Raw genomic sequence first — 22,750 nt, forward strand, 5'->3', positions numbered from 1 at the left:
AGTGGTTAGGAAGTTATTTGCAAATTTCACCCGTGTTTACAATACAAACTTGGCCAAGAATATTAGCTAAAATTATCTGAAGGTGTTTTATAGTTCTATCAGAGTGGTAAGAGTTAAAGAGGGGGTATCGTGACGTTTTCTGGTCTTTATTTTGTCCCTCTTGTGCCTCTGCATTAGCTTTACATGACTCGCAGCTTAAGAAAAACACTATTCCTCCTTCACTGGTGTTTTGGCTAACTCTAATTCAGCATCTGTCTGAAACATGTCATTACAGTTGCTGTCTTTTCAAGGCTTCAAGGCACAAACCCCCTTCCCTCTGATTGGCCAGCCCAAGCTCGGCTATGGGCAGAGCTTGTTGTTTGAGGCCCTTGTAAGATCATAAAGTCTCGTGCAATTTTTAGATTTTGCTCATGTTAATAAGAACATCCAGCACTCTTACTTAAACATGTTTTAAATATCAAAAAACACAATACCCCCTCTTTAAGACTAGACACTCTTCTGGCACAACCACCAATTCCAACAAGGCCCTATTTATTAGTCGAGTTTACAGAGTAAAAGTAGAAGAACATGATGGCTTACATTTATTCCAATCAGATATCACTGCAACAGCTACCGCCAAACATTTTTCTCTTCCTAACTCCAGCTTTGCACATCACATTACTGGTCAGGCAGTATTAGGGATGGGTACCTTTCACATTTAAAACAACTCAACAGTACCATTTTTTGATACTGTTGTGTGTGTTTATGTGGTGATAAGTATAAATTTGTTTGATAATAAAATCCCAAAGTTTTTCAACTTAACATATTTATTTCTCAATATATAAACTTGCAATGCTGCGTTCATGTCCAGCATGGAAAATCGCCTACTCGTCTACTTTCTCACAGTCACAAACATGTGTTTAGATACCTAAACATGGTACCTTTTGATTGTATGTGAATCGGTACTCAGTACCATAGATGGAACTGGGTCGGCACCTATAAAAGTACCTCACTCAGGACCCATCCATAGACCATAAACAATAAAATTGAAATAATGGAGGAGGTCTTGGCTCAACCAGTGTCTGTTATCCAGATATTTGACTGCACCAAAATCTCCAAAATTAAATCCATCCACCCCATGAGGCTAAATCTTCATCACAGGATAGCTAATGAGTTCTGCAGCTGACAGAGCAGCAGCATATGTGGAGAATGCTGTGCATATTTGTTGAAGATCTGCAAAGCTCTGGCTCTCTTCTGGCACGGCTACTTTTGGCTTCAAACTCTCTCACGGGGATCCCTCCTCCCCCCAAAAAAAGTTACCTGATGAGCCACCGTCCTCTCAGGAAATCTGAGGAGGGGAGGGAGGGAAAGGGGAAGGTAAAAACAGAGACAGAGCGAAAGAGAAAGCTCTCATTATTTCTCCCTAATTGCCCACGAGTGACCCTCCTGATTCCCCCCTCTGCAACCAGGTACGGTGCCTCATTACAGGCAGCCTCCTCAGTTCTCCCAGGAGGAACCCATGAAAAGGCCATGAAAGGCCTCGTCTGACAGGGGCCAGCCAGACTGGACCAATTAACAGGGTTTTTCTGTGCTCTGACTCGCCACACTGCAGTTTGCAACTCATCTATGGTGTGAGACTTGCAGACGTCCTAGGTCAGGTTGGGATGGTTTGTTCAGAAGGTGGAGGGGATAAAGGATAAGGGCAGCGCCATCTTGCCAGTGCTTCTGCTCCATTAACATGTTTCTCATGCCTCCTTTCACTTTTCTTACTTTCTCACAGACTTTCAAAAGCTTTTCAGAGGGGGAATTAACCAATAATTAAAGTCCAGACATTTTAATATTCCGTCCAGGCTTTAAAAAAAAAAAGTGTTGAGAACTTTGGATACCACTTAAACTGCGACAGGCTATTAAAGGTTTAAAATATAGATGTTTTCTGGTGACCTGGCACCACTGCTCCGTGAAGGCTAAATGCAATTGTTGCCCAGCCTCCCAGTGCCAGGTGACTTAGTGTGTGTCTGAATAAATGACCCAGTCAAGGTGAGTTCCCCGTGTCAAACCAGGAGCATCAAAGACAAACCACGCAACCTTGCCAGAGGGACTGTTTTCCTTTCACCTGGAGAACTCCATTTTCTCTCTTCAAGGCTCGATGCATTCAAGCTCGTCCTGATCTTTGTAATGACTGGTCAAAAAAGGGAAAAAAAAGTAATTCAGACAGCCTCCTGTCTATTAGTGACATGAAAGACAAGACTTTCAAAGCATGTTCTCCTTCCTCTTCAGGTTTAAAAGACATTCTGTTCAAGGTCACATCTGTTTCCAGTGGAGTGATTCAAAGCAAAAATCACCTGAACGTAAACAGAGCTGACTGATAGAGTGGAGGACAATGATGGGGCCGCTGACAACGATACCACTCAGAGAGTGGGTCCATGACAGTTGCAGAGAAGTGTATTTGGGAACGAGGGCTGCGGAGGGTGGGGCTGGATGGGAGAGGGGCACTGATTGGCTTGCCGTCTCCTGGGGTGCGTGTTTGCCTGCAGGGAAAGGTCATAGGAGGGAACAGGAGTAACGAGGTGTGAAGGGAAGGCACTGTCCTCGGCTCCTGGGCCTTAGGAGACGTCCCCGGCAAGGTGTTAATGCAGATGCTGCTTCAGCCTCCCCAGGTTCTGTTTATTACACCTTTTTTGAGGAAAGCCAGCCGAGAGTCTCACCATCAGTCAATACAGCTGAAAACATGCTAATCAGAAGCACAAACTGGCAGCGAGTCTGACTCATCGGCCCACAGACAGATAAACACAAAATGTGGGAAAGCTTGGCTGTGTTTTTTTAATTTTGGAGTGTACACTTTATACTGTGAGTAACATATTTTACTCAGAGACAAGGTGCTGTGATGGTGAGAATGATGCAATCCTGATGTGTGATTTTTGTTCTTTTTGCTATCACACTCATCCAGTTCTGCATGAGTCTGTCCAACCTTCAGCTCCTCTGAATGATCTGTTACTGACAGCATAAGTCATATTCTTAGACACATGCTTTTCTTCTCCAGTGTCGGCATTATGGTTGTTAAATTACATGTGACACATTGGTTTATTTATATTCATTATCTGGCTGTTGGCTTTTATCTCTCACTACCAGTTCTGTTATTGCTCATGTTTTCACAGACCGCACTTCAATGCTACTTTATGTCACAAATATCTTTTTAGCTCGCAGCTCTGAGTGTTTGGATGTGTTGTCAGGTTGTTTTTCTGTATTGAGAAGGCCAAAAGAGTTTTTACTTTATTGACCTGAGTATGTGAGATGTTTTACACCTTGAAATACATCTGACAAAGCACGATGCTCTTCCAATTCTTGTGCAATGCTACTTGGGTGGGCAGCAAGCGACCCTCAATAACTGAGACCTGTCACAACTCACAGCTTAAGAGCCACAGGGATGACAGATTGAGAGACAAAGTGATCGTCTGCAATGAAGCTCAGACATACACCAGAGTTATAATGATGATTAATAAATTAGCAGAGACATTAAAGAATTTTCACAGAAATGAAATATAGTCAACATATAGGAACAATGTACATGGGGTTCCTCAGGGCTCTATATTGGGTCAAAGACTTTTTACACAAACGTGGTATAGAAATCTGTAATAGTGATTGTTTTGCAGATGACACTCACTCTTTTCTCAAAAGAATGGGCAAGTTTTGAAGGTTGTTGCCCCAGAAATGACTAAATAAAAGAAATTGTTTGAAATGTATCTTTTTATTTAGACAAAAAGTTCAGACTTTTTCTTGCTCTGTGTTGATTTAGTAAAAAGTTTTTGAAGTAAATGTCTTAGAAGATTAATTCCGTTAAAAAAAAAAAAAATCCTTTTTTCATAAATAAATTTTGAGATGCTTTTTTTTGTTTGTTTTTCTTTTTTTTTTCTCTTTTATATGGGGGCGATGTCTGGGTTAGGGCATTGTATTTTTAAAGGAAGTCGGCCATTTTTGCTATCATAGTTCACCGTTTAATTTGTTAGTTGTTTCACAGTTTTCATTAGAGGAAGCTGAAAGTGACGATATTTAAAAATTGTATTTCAAAAATATTACAGGGTGGACACGAGTGGCAACCTCTGGTCTGAAAATATGAGCCAATAAAGGAGTGCTAAAATCTGCAGCTTCTTGTATATCCACTTGGGGTTGGCTTTGAAAGTACCAGAGACCACATACACACCAAGTAAAAAAAAAAAGCTACTCTCACTGCTTAAATAAACATATTTACAGCCTGGTTCGAAAAATGGCTTCAGTCTCAATAGCAAATTTCTCTAACAGCACACACTGTGTGGGAGTGAATTTTTTCACAGCTCATCTGGTTGATGTGCACACACCCAATTGTTGTTGGAGGGGGGCTAAAAGCCTGCCCCATCTCCAATATGGCCACTGCTGATGATATGCTTCAAAACTCTGTTTCAGAAACAGACTGATGATGTCACAAAGGCATTGTCCATCATTACTGACGTGCAAAAAGCGAATAAGTGTATCCATTACATGTTTGTATAATACATAGAGCCTCATTCTGGATCTTACTTAAGGCATATAGAGAAAAATGTGTTTCAAATGGACAAAGTCATAACAAAATGACCTTAACACAACCTGACACAACCCCTGTTTTGTTTCAGGAACGTCCCCTGCAGCCACAGCAAAATTGCTGTCCCTCCATGATCCCGACCTGAGGGGAGACCACATGGGACAGTGACCCTCATTATGTATAAAATATCATTAATTAACTTTATTGAATGAGTCGCAGTATGGTTTCCACCCCATGGCTCCCTCAGGGTCCCTCGCCATAGACCCCACCTTGCCCTCTTCAGAGCGAGTGAGCCAGCATCCTTCACAGCCGCCCCGTTCTCCTAGCCCCGGCGGGTTCGAGGTGACTTTCTCCCCTCGTGTCATTGCTAAGAGAGCTGCCAGTAATTTATAATGTTGTGACAGTCAAATAAACAGGGCTGCTGCTGCTGCTTGCTGGAGTGAGAAAGTCCTGTATTAAAGGGAATCAAAACAGCTCCAAATGGTGCCGTGAATGGAAATAATCTCGGTGTAAGATCTGTTCTGGGGCTGGCTAATTTAAATTTGTTCAGGGTGACAGCTTACTGGGAGAGGGGACATAATGAAGTCCATTATCATCAGTGGTGCAAATTCTAAAGAACGAGAACTCTCATTATCAGCGCTTTCCTGTATACGAAGGAAATATGTTCATCCATTATGAAATGTGCTGAGAATGACAACATGGAGCAAACATAAGACAATGTAAGCCGTGACTTTAGCTGGGGAAAAAATGTAATGGTACTCTTTGGAGACTGGACAAGCCTTTTTTTTTCTTTGTACAATGCCTTCACTTGATTTATTTATGGATGAGGTGATGGTGAATTTCACCGCGCACCAGAAGGCCATGTATTGGATTTGAACAGAGTCAGGACTGTAATAGGCAGATCGTTTTGATATCTCACAATGTTGTATAAAGTGGTTTTCAACAGCAAGACTGCCTGTGCTTTTATTTACAGTGCCTTTTCTTCTGCTAATCTGACATCTGGTAGACCACGGCAGACCTTGAACAGTGTCTTCCCGGGCATTATCTCATAAAAACAGAGACTCGATAATGCTGTTCCATTAGACAAATAGCGGAAATAGCAATAAGTCATTTTGGCCAGAATTAACTGATAAACAGGGAAATGATGGAAGTCTCCAGATCCGTAACCCATGATAACCACAGCTTTCACGAAACACAGAGAGCGAGAGGACTTCAAGCTGCTCCTAAAATAAATATATTCACTTCAAAGAGTATGAAAATGTTTCTGGTGCCAAAATACTCATCAAAAGTTAGTTCAGTGCCAGCATAATGTGTCGCTGAATGAAGTGGAGTGCAGGAAATGGGAAAGGCAGGTGTCAGGGGGAAGTCTCATACACATACTAATGTGTCATTAAAAGTCAAGTGCACACGTTGAGGGACAAGAGACTAAATCAAACACAAAGTACTATTCATTTAGAGGTGCTGATTGAAAACATGCATTTATAGTATTAACATTAATTCTACTATTACAGAGTCATTAGTCTCTTTGTAGACTGGAGCTTGCAGAGAAAAAAACACACACACACACCCATTCACCATTACACAGCTCACGTCTATCTACAGATTCTGCATCAAAATATAGGATATGTTCTGAAGGGTCTGTATTCAGGAAGAGCTTCGGTGTCTGTTTACAGCAGTGTTTTTCAACCACTGTGCCGGGCCACACTGGTGTGCCATGAGATACTGTAAGGCAGTGGTTCTAAAATGGGGGTACGTGTACCCCTGGGGGTACGCAATGGCACCCCAGTGGTACGCGAGATTCAAAGATGTACATTCAAAAAGTAGCAACCAAGCAAAATTCCTTTATTACCAGTTATTTAATCAATGTTATATCCCATTATTAGTTTAAGTTCATAAATTTAATAGTATATCCAATAGTCACTTAGAGTACAGTGCTATGTTCAATTTTATTTCCATCCAAAACTGGTTTGTGCTTGTTAGGGGGGCACTTGGCGGAAAAAAAAATGGGGGTACATCACTGAAAAAGTTTAAAAAACACTGCTTTAAGGTGTGCCATGGGAAATAATCCAATTTTACTTAATTTTTTTTTTTTTTTTTTGAAAATACTGATAACATGCTATTGTCAAGTTGCTCTAAAAGTAATGTACTTTCTTCCATGTCAGTAGGTGGCAGCAGGTAACTAATTGCCTTAATACTCAGATTTAGCGACGCATGAAACAGGTATCCTTCACAGTAATGGAGAAATTTTCAAAATAAATAGTCCAAACTCCGAACAACGCCTGGGACAAAATTCAGACTCTGATGAAGGCTCTAGTAAGGAAGATAGTCAAGGAAAGCAAAGATGGTGAACTCAAGGCTGTACCGCAAAAGCTGCCTTTCATTTGGATTTACTTTTACCAATGACATCAACTCTAGTGTGCTTGGTGTGGTTAAAAGTTATCCAATAATGCCATGGTCCCAAGTAAGCGTTAAGTATTTCCAGATGAAACACCTGATGCTGTAAAACAAGCAGGTGGACGATTTTGTTTGCCTGTGTGAAAACATGGTGAAACAGACAATTTTTGTGGAAAATACCACAAGGGAGCAAACCCTCAAAGCTAGCTACAGCGTTGCTGAACTTGGTGCTGAATCATAAATGTCGCACACTGTAACAGAGTCTTTAATATCCTCTACCTGCAAAGCTATCGCTAAGGGAGTGCTTGACTCTGACGTGGTAAAAGAAGTCAGGACATCAGCTTTGTGTTCATCTAAACAGGCCCAGATTATGCAGTGCTTGAGTGGAAAAGACTATTATCGCTAGGCTACAGAGTGTTATTTTAATACTTTTGGTTGGTGATGTGCCATTAGGAATTTGTGGAAATAAACAATAATTTGGTATGTGGAGCTTAAATAAAGCTAGGGTAAGTATATTATAGCATAATCTTGGCTGAAACAACTAGATTTAATGCAAGTACACTTGAACATCTGTGCTTGTCTTTGACCAGATAGCAGCACTTTGCTAATTGCAGTCTGGATATTGAGGCCACACTCTCTTCATGCACTGTGCATGATGCCCACAGCACAAGGTTATTAAAAACACCACCTGAGGACAACATTAAGTCAAGTAAGTTCTGATAAAACAATTCAGAATATTTCCAAATTTCCAAAGCTTCCCATGTAAAGTTTCTAGAAACTACTGGGAATTTTCCATCTTTGCAACCCTAATTGACGGTCATGTGCAGAAAAAAACAGCATGGATGGACATATTCGGATGTCATGACGTCTCAGCTTCTTGCCGCAATAACTTATTGTATCTATAAACAGATAATGCATGCACTTACAGACAACATCTAGTTTAAACTTTCAACTTGCTATCAAGCTGCTTGATACTGTAAGAACCAACTGCACTCAGATTTCCAAGCTCCATGGGACGCATCAGAAATTATCGATCCGACCTCAGTGCTACAAACTTTCAAAGTTGTTTTCCTCTCTTTAGGAGAGCCTGAGCATGCAAACTTCAGACTTGTTAGTTGTAAGTAAATAGCAAGAAGAAGACAAACATAATAGTTGAAACCAGCCGTAACTCAGTGATGAAATGCCAGAGGGATGGAAGATGAAGAGACATGGTGACCGATGCAAAGCAGTGTAAAAGTAGACCAAGTTATCCTTCAAGTGAGGCGGTGTTATGATGCTTTATGTTACCAAAATTGCTATCAGTCCAGCAGAGATGCTTAACAAGTGTTCAAGTACCTTCGTCTTTAACTGTAAACTACAACAAGGAGGTGGTTTCAAGCTGTTATTGGATTAATTACAGATGTTCTAGATGATTCAACACATAGTGTCATGCATCTGTATCTGATAGCTTTGTCACCCAAACCCCAAACAGGCCCATGATTGCAAAACATAGGGAAGGTCTCTCAGACTGCTTGTTGGAGGAATAAGGTGTTAAACGCAGAATAAAAAAGCCTTTAAGCAGACACATGCATCCGTTTAATAAGCAGACTTGGAGGTACAGTGTACACTGAACTCTGTCTAGGCTCATGTAAAAACCTTCAAGCAGTGCTGAAAGACCTTAAAGTAGCTTCATCACCTTCATTATGAAAATCAGATGCTAAACAAAAGTCTTGGATATGTGTGACTTTCAAGGCAAGAAAGACAAAGGACACATATCAAACACAGACGTCCTCTAACAATGTTCACTGCATTCGGTCCCTGTTCTATCTCGGAGGGATCTTCATGTCCCACACGTTCCTTTCTTCACCCTTTCCTTCAGGTCAATATTAGCACAAGGAACTCCAGCTTCTTGATGTACCCCAGTCAAATTTACCAAACACTGTTTGACTCACGCTATTAAATCTGAAGATGAAAGAATCGCCAAGGGCAAACAGCTCCTACGGCTATACACCAAATACCCAGACTCTCTGCTTTTAACAGTAACGCACAATTAAGAATTTAAATGGATCCTGCATAAATGTGCTACTGCTGTGAATCTGACTGGCTTTGAAAATATCATAATTAGTGTCAAGCCTGGCTGACACTGTGCAAAGTGTAAAGTCTAGATATGGTTACAGATGTACTGCAGTGATAAGTCTGTCTCTGTGATTAAAACTAAGAAATAAAACCACGGAAGAAAAATATAATGAAGTCAGGACATATAGATGTGATCCCCAAAGGAACTGCTCTGAAACCTACATCTGTTCAACCACACTGGTATTTGCTTTAAAATATAATTCCAGCTCTATTACAGGAGACAGAGAAGGACAAATACGACAGAGAAACAGACAAACGGGATGGTGAAGTAAAAGAGAAAAGGGGAAGAAGAGGGAGAGATAGACAGAGTTCGGGATGATAAGGAATCACAGATAAAGCCTCCAGGGTGCCGACGTGTTCCAGAGAGGAGTGACCAATCAAGATAGAGTGAAAGAGGGGCTAAAATTGTGTGATAAGAGTGATGACAGAGTGTAAAATGACTCAGTCAGCCCAGGCATCGGCTCTGACCTCACGGTCCTCATCCCGGTTCAGTGAAGGCCTGAGGTTTCAGGACAGTTTAAGCAAGCTGATTTCAACCAAAGCTAAAACTCTACAACGCTCCAGCTCAGAGATTTTGCAGACAGTGAATTTGTAGAAATGATATGAAACAATTCTACTGTTTGAATTCTCACACTTTAATGTAGGGCTGCAACGATGAATCAATAAAATTGATTAAAAAAAAGATTAGTATAAGCATCAACAACGTTTTTTTATAATTGATGCACTGTGCTGCATCATTACTGTATTAGCTTCTCTTCAGTTTGTTTGTCTTCTTCCTTTTTGTTGGATTATTTTGTGGTTGGCAACTAGCTGAAGGTGCATTACCACCACCTACTGGACTGGAGTGTAGATTACCTGGGCTGCGGGGCTGAACGCGTCACATGTAAACAGATCAGCGTGGCAGAAGAGAAGCCGAGCCGGCAGGTGAGGGAAACAAGTAAACACACGAATAATGGCAGAGCCGGAGAAAGCCGTTCATCCAAAAAAATTCCAGAGTGTGGGTATATTTCACGCTGAGTAAAAGCACACACCGCTTTAATTGACAAAAACAACCTCCCATGGCATGGCAGAAATGATCCAGGACTTAAAATGTAAACATGTTGGGCTCATGGATGACGAGCCGGGAGCTCAGCAGCGAGGTGAGGAGCTACAAAATCTCACATACACTCCTTTATGTGATGTGAAATGCATGTTATGTCTTTCAGGACTTGTTTTTTTTTTTTTTATTAAATTGTCACCAGGTTTGAAAACCACAAGGAGTTCATTAAACCCACGTAAGCATTAGCGTTAGCTGCTACAGAGGGGGTGAACAGTTTGACCTGCAGGTGAAAAGATTGAGGACACATTTTTTTTATTATATATTTGCTCTTTTGGCCCACTAAGTTCTTAATCTAATGACATTACAATGTATTTTCTGTTATCTTGCCCATACTGTTGATTCTGTAGGGGACAATACATTCATATCACTTTTATACTTTATAAATTAAGCATCTGATCATTTAAATAATGTTTAAATATGTTGTTTCTTTGAATATATCATTAAGCAAACAATAGTCATCAACTGAAATAACAACGCATGTTTGGTTTTGCTAATTTTACTATTATGCAGTCTCATACTTTTTTTCCAGATTCGATTAATTGTAAAATTAAAGAAAATAGAAAACTAAATAGTCTTAGTTGCAGCCCTACTTTGATGACTGAAAAAGTTTTAGAAATGAGATTACAGAGTAAAGAAACCCATGTTGGCCTTTAGTAGGAAACTGCAACACAAACATCTTTTCCATCTCCTTTCAAAATTTTGCAAATCTTCTAACCTCCTGGTAAAAAGAGCTTTTTAGGCAGTGAATTCAAAAACACATATAGCTCCAAACTGATGGTGCTCATGTTTAAAAGAGCCCATCCTCATAGGTTTGAAAAGGAGCGTGCTTCAATGTTGGGTTCAAGGAAAGTGACACTGACTCATATTAGAGATGGGATGAAGTCTGCTGTGTCAAGGTAACTCATGCACTGCCTGCCTCTGAAAGATCCTGGTTTCTGATTTTTTAAGAAAGGCTAAAACATCAAAACCCTCAGACAAAAAAAGTCTCTTCAGGCTCTCCGAATGTTAGAAAATCAGACACAAGAAGTCAAGAACTTTTTCTCTCAGCCCTCCAAGAAAACTGTTCATTTCTGACCATCTTCTCAAATGATGCAAGATCGTCTGATCCTGCTCCTCTGAACGGTACAACACTCTTTCAATGAACTACATGATTTGATACAAGTTTGTTAAGATCCACTGCGATGCCAGTATGGACTGCATTTAGTTATTCAACTGTGCTGTGGTGTTTTCAGCAGAAGACAAAGCTAGAAAAAGCAAGCAACCACTTCATCTCAGACATCGTGCTCCACACACTGGGAGGCAGCATGTAGAGCGGTTTTTGTGACTTGAAGTATTTTTCAGTTCAAGACAAGAGACTCGTGATGGTAGGTGGTAGCTGGTGGGTTGCTCCCACCTGTCAACACCACCATAGGTCCAGCTCAACTACAGTAGGAGAGCTGCCAGGGGGGCAAGAACAGAGGGTTCACGCAAGAGCTACACATCTGCACAGGAACGGCACATTGCTGAATACTCGTAGCAGCACAGTTTAGATTGTTTTTCTACTGGAAGGGTGTGACATATATGTCAGATTTTACAGTAAATAACTTGTCTTACCGGGGACGCAGAGGTTGCCCCAGAGGAGGAAGGTTCCTTGTGTGAATCTCTGGCTGGGCAGGTGCCTTTCTTCATAGAGGTAGCATGTGTTTCCCCAGCATGTATGGCTCCTCTCTTGATACTCTGTTGAAAAAAAAAAAAAGCACATCAGGTTGATTGGCCACTCTGAAATGCCCTAGATGTGAGTGTGTGTGTAATGTGTTGCCTGTTAGCCCTGTAAAAGGCTGGTAACTTCTCATTCCAACTATCTCCAGACATCCCTGAGTGACACGCTTAATTTAAGGTTATTTTGTGTATTTTGCTGAAACTGGCTTCCTCTGATTTGGAAAGTTTTCATCTTAAAAAGGCAAAAACATCTTTTCAAAACAGACACAATTTGAATGAAAAGTTTGAGTTTTAAGTAGCTGCAGTTTCATTGACCTGTATTAAGACACTGAGGGAGGATTCACACTGTAAGTGGGACAGAAGCTCTTCCCTGAGCAGACAGGGTTTTCTAAAAGTTGCAGAAACATCCATCAACACAACTATTTGATAAATCACATCCTCAGCAGCATCAACAAGATTGAAAGTGCTACAGGACCCTGTCATATATCCCACTGAATAGCATCCAGTGTTGTCAGAAAGTTGCTGAAAACAAATGTTTGCACGTCACCGTGAAGAGTTTCTGGACACTAACCTTTTCAAATAAACAGGGAGTAAAACAAACCGGACAGGGATGTATGGATGTCACTGTAACAAGGAGCTGGCAGAGTTTGAGGAGCTGTTTTCTTTGGCGTCAGGAAGGTGACATATTGAAGCCTTTTTAGAAAGATCCTGAAGAGAAATCTGAACTGAAGGCGGCAAAACTTTCTTTGCAGACAGGCAGAAGAGTGAGGATTGAAGGGAATTAAGCTGACCTGAGGCTAAAGAAGAGACTTTTTTACATCAAAGGAAAGTCGTCTTGTCTCCTCTCCCTCTTTTTTGCACTGATTGGAAAGAAAAGAAGATATTTAACTGATCTCTGAGTCAGATGGAATATGACAAAAGATTTCCTGTGATGTAAAGCACCTTTCCTCCAACACACGTGATTGAAAAACAACCCCGGCTAATAATACTCCTCAGGTAAATACACTGTGAACTCTCCATTTTTCTGTCTGCATCATAAATTTTCATAAGCAGCCTAAGCGGGGGGCATATTTTGTTTTCTGAATAGTTGACAGTTGCAAAGTGCACACATATTGACAGTGATTAGAATCTGTGAGGGCTGACTGCCAATGAATATTCAAGAGCACCTGTCTGTAGCCGAACCCGCAGTTCAACAATGCGTGGTCGAGGCGTTCAATTGCAGTGTCTAAGATGGAGTCACTCTGCGAAATGAGGAATCAGAAGCGTGTGTTTGGTGAAACTCTGGTGTGCATGGAGCAGAAAACAGTTTAAATATGGTGGATTCACTGGTGTGTAAAGAATCCTGTGAGTATATTTGTTGATATTCATTTTACACTGTTTATACTTTACTTCAGTTCACCTGCACATGTGACATGTTAGAGGTCTGATTTAAAGAAAATGCTCATTTGTAGTTCTCGCTCCTGCTTGGTTTTGCAGCAAGTTAATAACAATAGATTGTAACATTACACGATGAATTTTGACTTTCGAAGGCAGGTGGTGTTGGTTGCAGAGACACCTGTGGTCAGTTTATCACCATGGTTATAAAGACTCAACGCTGATCTTTTTTAAAATCTTTTTATTTATTTTCCACACTGCACGGATTTGTTTGAGCCACTTTTCCCAGGATGCAAAACAAGAAGGTATTTATTTGTCAGTTTGTACCATAGTAGAGAGCTTAGCACACTGAGTCTGTTTCCTTCATCTGAAATTGGTGTACGTTAAAAAAACAAAAAATTGATCGCATGATTCAAACTTTTTTTTTTTTTGGAATATGTTCAATTTTCCACATTTTTTTGCATGCTTTCAGGTCATTTCAAGAGTTATTCAACAACCCAGAGATTTTTCTTGTACTGTGAATTTTCACAAGTTGTAGAAAAGTGCACATATTGGATTCAGTGTGCGAGGTGTCGTTTCGTGACTCTTTTCGTTTTTCTTTTCATATTGCAGGACCAAAAATCATGTTCTTATATAACAAACTTGAAGCAGGGTGTCCGCGGGGTCTTAAAAAGTATTAAAAGTTGATAAATCAATTTTGGGAAAATTAAGGGCCTTAAAAAGTATTAAAAAGTCTTACTTGTGGTTTTATGAAGTATTAAGTTTCATAGGTATTCAAGCTTTGACCCAAAAAATATCCATGAATATTTATTTTCCCCCTTGCAACTGTCCCCTGATTGGGACGTTAAACATTCAGCCGATAAACTTCTAAAATAGAATAGAATAGAAAAGAATAGAGTTACTTTGTTGATCCCAAACTGGAAAAATGTTGTTTTAACAGCGAAAATTGATGGAGTCAGTAGAAAAATACAAATACAAAAATGAATAAAATAAAAAAAAATACAAAAAGACTCTACTTACAATAAAATACAACCAAGCAAGTTGGCCTCGAATAACTGCTGTTTCTTGTTGTGGGAGTGTCGATAAACCTGCCTTTAATTTAATTAGTTCTTTCAAGCTTTATTCCTCCTTAGCTTACATCATGTCTGTAAAAATGTAAACTACAACTGTTAAAAAGTGGATGCCAACAACTGAAAGTTGCAATAAAGTCTTAAAACTTTTTTAAAGGTTTTTGAAAAAGTCTTAAAAAGGTATCGAAATCAACCTCAGGATTTTAGCATATACCCTGTGAAGGTGGAAAGACCTTCAGTGTAGCACAGGACAGTGGTACCTTGACTTAAGTTTTTGAGATTCAAGCCCTCTCTCTGATGATTTTTCGTTTTGAGTTGTGAGCCAACTTTGAATACTGCTAGCACAGTGACCACCACAACATCCGCCCAGCATCCTGTGTGTCACTTGTTCACTTTAACTTTACTTTAGCCCACAGTGGAAGTATCACTGAGTGCGTTCACATGCAGTCAGTAACCCTTTCATATTTGGAATACTAGCATTAACCAGTTTGCGCAAGGGCCATGTAAACGCCAATAACCCCTTTGAAAAACCAAAATATGTTCATATTACGGTTTTTAAAAAACCCCAAAACACCCCTGGGATACTTTCTAACCCAAATATTTGGTAATGTATACACCTATCGGTTCTGTTTGCAAGGAATCTTGGTCTTTTGAGTGCAGGAATTCTGCAGTGATGCTGCTGTTGTTGTTGATGTTGCTATAGATACAACAAGGTGAAGCGGAGATGATGTGCATTGCATCGTAATGTTACCCATGTGTCGAGATGTTGTCCGTGCGTCGCTGGTTGAGCAATGCACCATGTTAAAAGGAATCACTTTGATTGCTCACGAATGTAAACCAGTTGTTATCTCTGCCAAGGAGGTTATGTTTTGGAAAGAGTTTGCCTGTTTGTCTGTGAGCAACACAACTCAAAAATTAATAAATGGATGTTGATGAAATTTCAGGAAATGTTCAAAATGGGATAAGGAAGAAGTGATTACACTCTGGAGGTGATCTGGATCACCGTCTGGATCCAGGACTTTTTCAAAGGATTTTTTACTATGGTGAGATAGGGCCGTTTTCACCATGTGTATTTAACTCCACGATAAATGGTCAGATTGCTTTGCAAAACAACACAAGACAAGGTCACCATAACGTCTGACAGATGTTAAAGTACGATCCAGATCCTGGCAATATTCTGGATATTAAGATCTGGAATATGAAATATGTTCTGGATCATCATAACTTTCAACACTGTCAGGTAACAAATTATCGTACAAACCTGCAACTAACACCAAATTGTAGCAGACAGTCTGCTGAAAGGGAGTATAACATTAAAGTAGGACTAAAGTGTTGTGAGACCATCACAATATGCTTGGTGGAGGTCTGCGCTCTCTGAGTGCTTTTCTCGTACCAAATGTTTCAGAAATTTAGAATATTGGCCTTAACCAGAATATTAACTGCATGTAAACATAGCCAGTGTTGTGCTCTCATTTGTGCGAAACTCACAGACATTTTTTAAAAGAAACACTCAGAAAAAGTATCAACTAGGTATGCACCCTCTAGGCACCCTTTAGAAACAAGAAACAAAATTAGTTCCTTGTTATGTTTTTTTATTATTATTATCATTATTATTATTATTTTTTTTTATTTTGTTGTTGATTGTTTTTGGGGGGTCTTAAACGGATTAATGTAATTTCACTTCATTTTAAGGGGGAAAGTTAAGTTGAAAAATGAGTAATTTGAGTTATGAGCTTCGTCACAGAATGAATTAAAACCAATAAGTCAAGGCACCGCTGTATCATTCAAAGGAATTTCCAACCACATACCTACATACCACAGAAATAGCTTTTACAAATAACCAACTTTGGCTCTGACAATCTCATTTTAAATTTTAGTTTACAAACAGGCAGATATATATAAAGTGAGACTATTTTAAGATCACTTAGAAAAACCTCACAGTGCCTTTAACATCACGAAGAGGCAGTTACAGAACATCTCAGTAATTTTCTGTATCAGTGTTTGACCCGACCAAGCAGACAAAGAAACCAAAAGTGTTGTTATTCTTGACACCAATCTGTCCCAGTTTTGCTGACTCGCCCCCCGCTGTGCCTCCCCCTCACCTTTGGCGCAGGCGAAATTATGATGAGTCACCCAAATATCAAACAGCACAGGCATGACTGTGCCTGCGAAACGAAAACAACAAAAGATGCCACCTCACCAGTGAATCCGACTCCAAACCAGGACATCAAACTTCACCGGGCGAGGAAACATGCTGGTGATCATTACATGTCGCAGGTCGAGAGCTGCTGCGGTCTTTTATCATTACATGGGTTTAATTTTATTTCAGTCGACTCATGTACAGTGATATTACCTAGTAAATATAGATCCATGTTTTGGATCTCAGCCTGACAAAGCCAGCTGGTTCAATTTAGTGTGTGATGCTTTCTCTGGCACAGAGAGGGAAATAGGTGGGTGTGCAGCAGAGAAGCACTTTCAGGGTTTGGAAATGATATCATTGTTTGTGCGATTTAAATGATGATAATATTCCCAGAGCAGCGATGCCAACCCTTATCAAAAGCAATACGTCGTCATTTATCACAAATATTGAATTTATCAAAGAGAATTTGATCTTAATTTATGAAATCTGAGCTTCAGACTGCTGAGTGCTTCAGTCTCCAGCCGCAGAGTGAGCAGCGTTAACACAACGCCGTCTTTAAAAATCAGATTATCACGAGGGGCTTTTTTGCAATTTAGCCGATAACCACCATCATCTGTGGAAAAATGCAGTATTTTGTGTGAAGTGAATACAGCTATAGATAGGAGCTGTAACCCTGCCATTCTGTAACTATGGAAACAATAATGAGGTCACTGTGCTATTTTAGCTGGGTTTACTCTGAGATCATTACAGACAGAACCACAGTTTCAGCTCGAGTTGGTGGAAGTTCAGTAAAAACAGAGCCTCCGTGGAAGGGAACTGTCACACACACACACACACACACACACACATCCCACTTCCCCCTCACACACCCTCACAGCTGAATTAAGCTGTAATGCTCTCGGCTATAACCTTGAGTGATCTCACATGGAGCTCATTAGTCTCTGCACACAGTTCAATCCTAATACCAGTCATGTCAGAATCAGAAAATAATAATAATGTCAACACGTCTTTCATTCACAGACATTACATTTAGTTTGGCCTTCAGCCTACTACTTCAACAGTCCTTGTCGAGTCACAAAGTGTTCTCTCAATCCAAAGCATGTCGGTCAGAGGTGAGCTGGGCAGAGAAACAATCGAAATCTACTACTCTTTATTTTAGGATGAACTGGTCTATGGTGTGTTTCTGCTTTAGTATCAGGGCTGTTGTGATAATCCTGGCAAGAATTCTTTATAATAATGAGATTATCGCAGCAAGTCTGATTCTCACCTCACCTAATTCATCGCCTCAGTTTAGGCTTCAATCCAACCCGCTACAGCAGAAATTGAAAAGCAAGCCGAGGTCTGGGTTTAGTGTTACACACGATCGAGCTGAAGGTTGGATGAATTCCTCTTCTCCCTGAACCTCAGGATGAGTCATAGAGGGAGACACTGACTGTTAGCCAGTGCTTTTAATACCGAGGAACTCAAAGGTTCCTGCAGGTTAACTTTTACTACCATTTTCTACACTTGTGCTTTAAAAAGGAACACGGTGTGGAAAAAAAGGACACATTCTTAGAGAAGACTTTCCTCAACATTAGAGTGTTTTTTTTCTATCACCTAGAACGACCTGTATGTATGATGACCTGAAAAGAAATACCTGAGGACGAGCACATCTTAACAGAAGCTGCTCTAAAGGAAAATAAAAGTAGTTGATGGAGCGAGAGCTTCACAACACTTTATCTACAACAAGCAAATTACACTGAACTGTGTTACCAAACTGTGGCACAGCAGGATGCTGATTTCTGACTTTATGCCACAACAGGGGCTGTACAAAAAAATAAAAAACACACCAAAAAATATGGCCCAGAGCCCAGAAGGTCTGAGTGTCTTATGGTTATATTTTTCATCACTTTACAGTGGATCAAGCAGGGACTGAAGGAGTGCCAACTATCTGAGGACTATATCCTCCATACCAGGGACTTGGGACTGAACAGGCTGAACTAGCACCTACAAAAAAAGCTTATTTTTTATTTACTGTGGTCTCTTTCTCTATTCTCCAATTCCATAACACATTAACCCAATTTTTGTTATATGTGTGCCAGTAAAAACTATTAAGGCAGCAAAAAATGGTCAAAATACCTTAAATACCGACATCTGTGGCTGCTCTTTCGTTTAGTCTTTTCTGCAAAGAGATCAAATGAGAGCAATTTTATTAGGGTGCCTTATTGAGACAATGTGATTGAGACATATTTTATCTATTTATTTCTTATCTTCGGTTATCTTTACTTTTAAAACTTGTTCTTTGTCATGTACATTAATGTCTGACCAGGTGGGTTTGATGTAAATGGGTCCATGGTCCTTGAACATATCCCTTGTGAGCCAACATAAGTCAACTTGCTTTATTGTTTTGTTTTTTATTTCTTTTTTTTTTGCACATGATACAACCCTCTTATCCGATAATTATAATAAAAACAGAAATTTCAGTCTTAAAATTCAAAGAAAAACATGCATCCAGGTCTGCTGTAATCTTTGCAGAATGTGGTTTGACTAAGTTTTGAAATGTGACGTCTTTCCAGAAAAACATGTATGGTGATAGATTGATAGATAGATAGATAGATAGATAGATAGATAGATAGATAGATAGATAGATAGATAGATAGATAGATAGATAGATAGATAGATAGACAGACAGACAGACAGACAGACAGACAGACAGACAGACAGATAGACAGATAGATAGATAGATAGATAGATAGATAGATAGATAGATAGATAGATAGATAGATAGATAGATAGATAGATAGATAGATAGATAGATAGATAGATAGATAGATAGATTGATAGATAGATAGATAGATAGATAGATAGATAGATAGATAGATAGATAGATAGATAGATAGATAGATAGATAGATAGACAGATAGATAGATAGAAGATATTTGTCATTGCAACAAGTACAATTGCATACATCCCTTCCAAGACATATAGGAAGAAAAACTTAGACAAGGGAAGACTGGAATTGGATAAACCTAGGAGCCAGCTGCATGGCCCTCCTTTGACAAGATAAGAAATAACACCATTGGGAGAGAAGAGGGGTTAAAAAAAAAAAAAACATCAATTCCAGACTATACCCTAGAGGGGCCCAGTTTTTTTGACAGACAAAAAAACTCGAAGACTAGCACATACATGTCTGCGCTAATGGTGTTTAATCAGATATGTTAGCTATCGTAAAACTTGTCTGATTGCGCCTTATGTCTTATGAAGACTTGTTAATGTTAGTGGAACAGCTTCACAAAGAGGGCAGTTACCAAGTAAATACCTTGAATGTGCACACATATCCCGCTGTTGCTGTTGTAGACACGAGTTATTATGTCAATGAACTATTTTCAAGTAATACAGCTTTGAGTAATGTAAAAACACAAAAAATGTCTATTAATCAACATTTTACACATTGTATCAACTTTTTTGAAAACCAGGCAGAGGTGAGGGCTCAGCGTTCAAAACTGTCACATACTGCCAACATTCAAAATAAAGCGAATATTTCTGTCTGATTTCTTAAAAAAGATGTCTTTTAGACTAATCATGAGCCACATTCATCTGACAGGGTTAGAAAAAGTCTCATTTCAAAGCATTAAAGCCAAAATGAATTCTTATTAGGAATGTTTACTTTCTTGTATTGAGTCATTTTTAGAGGATTTGCAGATTTGTGAGCTCTACAAGCTGTGACGGCATCATTCTTATCTTTCAGTATCTTGAAATCAGACATTTTTAATCAGACATTTTTTGGCTAGGAATTAGAAATAAACAATAGCTTAGGTTTGAGTTAATGTTCTTTGAGCAAACAAGGAAGCAGGACCCACAGATTAGTATTTAATGAACTAGAGGTAAAGAGGAAAAACACAACTTACTGACAGAGTCCATGAAAACTACAACCAGAAATGTCCAACGGAAAACACAAGAGACCCACAGAGAGCTGGAAAAGACCAGTGACAAACCAGCCAAGAGAGGAATCAGAGAGTGAGCAGACTCTGGCTAACGAGCTGCAGGTGTGAACAGTCCACAGGTAAGACCAATCAGCTGCAATCAAGAGCTGTGTCCCGATTCAGGGGCTGCAGCCTATGAAGGCTACGTCACAGCGGTCTGTCGAAGGCTGTCCCATGTCAAAGGCTCCTGCAGAATACGGCCAATGCAGCCCTAAAGGACGGATTCGTTGAATCCTCCTTACAATCACCTATGCCAAGATTCATTGCACGTGAACGTCGAACATGATGGACACAGCCAAACTCCAGAAATTGTTTATCCAGTTGTGAAGGATTTCTGAAAACAATGATGTGTTTGTATTTCGAAAACATTGAAGAAAATTGTGTTTCACTGTGGAACAATGTGTTCTTTAGGCTCTTTTAAGTAATATACTAAGGAAAAACAGTTGTTCTTTATAAATCTTCTTATCATGGAAAAATTCTATGTTCATAAATGTAAATTCTCTAAAAAAAAAACAAAAAACTTTACCATACATACATGCACACACACACACACACATATATATATACATATATATATATATATATATATATATGATTTTTTTTTAAAGGGAATTCAAACAATAAAGTCAATCAACTCAGTAACCTATAAAAAAGATTAAAAATAAATAAATAAATAAAAAGCTTGCATTTTATACTTAATTTTATTATTATTTGATCCAACATCCCCTGCACTTGTTCAGATTTTTAAAAAACGTACACTGTTGCTTGACTCTTACATGTACACGATGGTTCTAAACCATCAATAAAGCAAATAATAATAACTAGAAAAGCACTCGGTGAGCGCAGACCTCCGCCAAGTGATTGTCACACAACACTTTGGTCCTACTTTAATGTTATACTCCCTTTCAGCAGACTGTCTGCTACAATTTGGTGTTAATTGCAGGTGTGTATGATAATTTGTTACCTGACAGTGTTGAAAATTGTTCATATTTCATATTCTGGATCTTAGTATCTAGGATATTGTCAGGATCTGGATCGTACTTTAACATCTGTCAGAAATTATGGTGACCTTGTCTTGTATTGTTTTGCAAAGCAGTCTGACTATTTATGGTGGAGTAATATCCACATATGGTAAAAACGGCCCGATCTCACAATGATAAAGGATCCTTAAAAAAAATCCAGGATCCAGACGGTGATCCAGATCACCTCCAAAATTAAATCACTTCTTCCTTATTCCATTTTGAACATTTCCTGAAAATTTCATCAAGATCAGGTTGTTAGTTTTTGAGTTGTGTTGTTCACAGACAAACTATCCAAAAAGAATAACCTCCTTGGTGGGGGGAAAGTAAAATATATATCAAAAAAAAAGTTAAAATCATCCTGTTTCTAATGTAAGGTTTTGGTTTACATGTTTAAAAAGTAATGAAAGGCTGACAGGTGAGGGCGGTGCTGCGTGACGTTGAGAGTGAAAAAAAAAAAGATGCTCTATTGATCAGACCGTCTCAATTCGGGTTTGGCCTTTGTGGTCTACACAGGCTACAAAGGGGCTGCAGACCCTGAATTGGGACACAGCTGGAGAGGAGGGAGATGCAGAGGGGACAGGAAGTGAAGGCGAAACAGGCACAGAGGGGGGAGGAATTTCAAAATAAAACAGGAAAAACCTTACGCACAAGTTCGAACAAGGTGGAACAAGCTGAACTATAACATCAGAAAAAAGAGCCAGAAGAAATGAAACATGCCTCACAAAATAATACAGGAAATGACAGAATGTGTGTGTTTTGTTTTTCCAATGATATATTTGGATTATTTCAGCCGATGTGTTGCATTTCATTAAAAATTATAATGAAATTTGATTGAAAAAAACAATCATTAAAGCACTTTAATGATAACATTAAGATGAAACAAAAAAGATGCCTGTCTCAAAAAATAAAAATAAAAACAACTGCCTTCATTTTTTTAATTCAGTCTTGCTCTTTTGAGTTAATTTACATCCAGAAATAAAATCAGGGGCAGTTTTGTGAATCAGCATTTCTCTTGTATTTATCTTACAGTCAGTCAGGTGCACTAACAGCAACACATCTCAGATCAACAGGAGAATAACGCTCCTCATAGCTGGAGTAAAACTCTGAAGCATAATGATAAATAAAACATTCTGCTGTGGTTCATTATTTGGGCATAAATGAGAATCATGTGAAGGAATGAATTAAGTCGACAGATTCACATTCCTCCTCTGAGCGGCCCAGATTGTGGCTCACAGATAACAACAGCGAGCAGTTTGCACACATCCTCCGAGCATCAGACTGAATGTTGTCCCCCCCCATGTCTCAGCTCTGTCCTTAACCATTTGTACTCTGGTAATGACTCCAA

At 39.3% G+C, this 22,750-nt stretch overlaps 1 long non-coding RNA gene across 1 annotated transcript; it reads right to left on the bottom strand.

Annotated features, from left to right (window-relative positions):
- Positions 1-11,738: 11,738 nt before the first annotated feature.
- LOC141809424 (uncharacterized) lies at positions 11,739-20,412 on the bottom strand. Its single transcript, XR_012600003.1, has 3 exons — positions 20,309-20,412; positions 18,540-18,582; positions 11,739-11,855 (listed from the first exon to the last, which is right to left on the bottom strand). It is a non-coding gene; the product is annotated as an uncharacterized LOC141809424 (long non-coding RNA).
- Positions 20,413-22,750: the final 2,338 nt, after the last annotated feature.

This window comes from Halichoeres trimaculatus, unplaced genomic scaffold, assembly GCF_033239565.1.
Source record: "Halichoeres trimaculatus isolate MK-OKI-2021-1 unplaced genomic scaffold, fHalTri1.1 fHalTri1_scaffold_20, whole genome shotgun sequence".
NCBI lineage: Eukaryota > Metazoa > Chordata > Actinopteri > Labriformes > Labridae > Halichoeres > Halichoeres trimaculatus.